Here is a 1,488-nt window from a genome sequence, read left to right as displayed (position 1 = left end):
CATCATGAACAAGTGGGATTATTACCAGGTACATCAGTAGGATTGAATATTAGAGAAAGGCAGCTTAATCCATAACATAAATAAAACAAAAGAAAAGAACTACAACATAACCATATTTATTGATTCAGAAAAGGAATTGGATAAAATCCAAAATCTATCCCTGATAAAAATACTTAACAAAATAAAATTATAAGGGAAATTCCTCAAACTAATTAAGTATATATAAACAAATCATCGACAATATGTCACATGTGTTCTTCACAATGTTGTTCACAATTTGTCATGATACACACAAATGAAAGACTTTGTATAGTCAATAAGGCACAGGTAAATACCTTTCTGGTATTCTTGAAATTACTGTGGACTCCCAAAAGAATAAATAAATCTATCTTGGAAGTAAAGCCAAAATGCTCCTTTGAAACCAGAAAAATGGTACAACTTCATTTCTCATACTTTGGATTTATTGTCAGTAGTGACCAGCTCCTGGAAAAGGACATCATGTTTGGGAAAGTGAAGAACACGGTTAGCAACAATAAACTCAGGCATAACAACATTGTGAGGATGAAGCAGGACCACGTAGCATTTTATTCTTGTGTACAAATGGTCACTAAGATTCAGAACTGATTTGATAGCACCTAAAAACAACAATACACATACAACAGTCAGCATTACTCTCAACAGAGACAAACTGTGCCCTGTATTAGAGCCCCTAAATTTGTCCGTATTATACATTGATGACCCCTGTAATACTGGGATTCACATTTAGATCTTTAATTCCTGCTGAGTTGTTTTTGTATATAGCGTGAGATAAAGGTCTTGTTTCAATCCTTTGCATATTGATATCCAGTTCTGACAGCACCATCTGTTGAAGAGACTATGTCTTCCCGATTCAATTGTCCATCTTGCTAAAGAATGTCATTGGAATCTGGATTGGGATTGCGTTATATGTGTAGATTGTTTTGGGTAGTATTGACATTTTCACAATGTTATACCAGGAACATGGTATAGTCTTCCATTTTTGTAAGTCTCTTTTGGTTTCTTGTAGTAGTGTTTTGTCGTTTTCTTTGTTTCTCTGGTTACATTTATTCCTAAGTATTTCATGCTTTGGGTGACTATTGCAAATGGCATTACTTTCCTAAATTCCTTTTCAATGCTGTCATATAGAGGAATCCAACTGATTTTTGTACATTGATTTTGTATCCTGCCACTTTGCTGAATCTTCCAATGAGTTCCAGTAGTTTTTTTTACTGAGTCTTTGGGGTTTTCTATGTATAGTATCATATCGTATGCAACTAGAGTTTTACTTCCTCTTTGCCAATTTGGATGCCTTTAATCCTCCCTGTTTTTCATTATAGCTCTGGCTAAGACTTCTAGCACAGTATTGAATAGGAGTGGTGATAAAGGGCATCCTTGTCTGGTTCCTGTTCGCAAAGGGAAGCCTTGCAGTTTCTCTCCACTGAGAGTTAGGTTGGCTGTTGGTTTTGTATA

This window comes from Chrysochloris asiatica, unplaced genomic scaffold (genome assembly GCF_000296735.1).
Source record: "Chrysochloris asiatica unplaced genomic scaffold, ChrAsi1.0 scaffold00306, whole genome shotgun sequence".
Taxonomy (NCBI): Eukaryota; Metazoa; Chordata; class Mammalia; order Afrosoricida; family Chrysochloridae; genus Chrysochloris; species Chrysochloris asiatica.
This window is presented reverse-complemented; position numbering follows the sequence as displayed.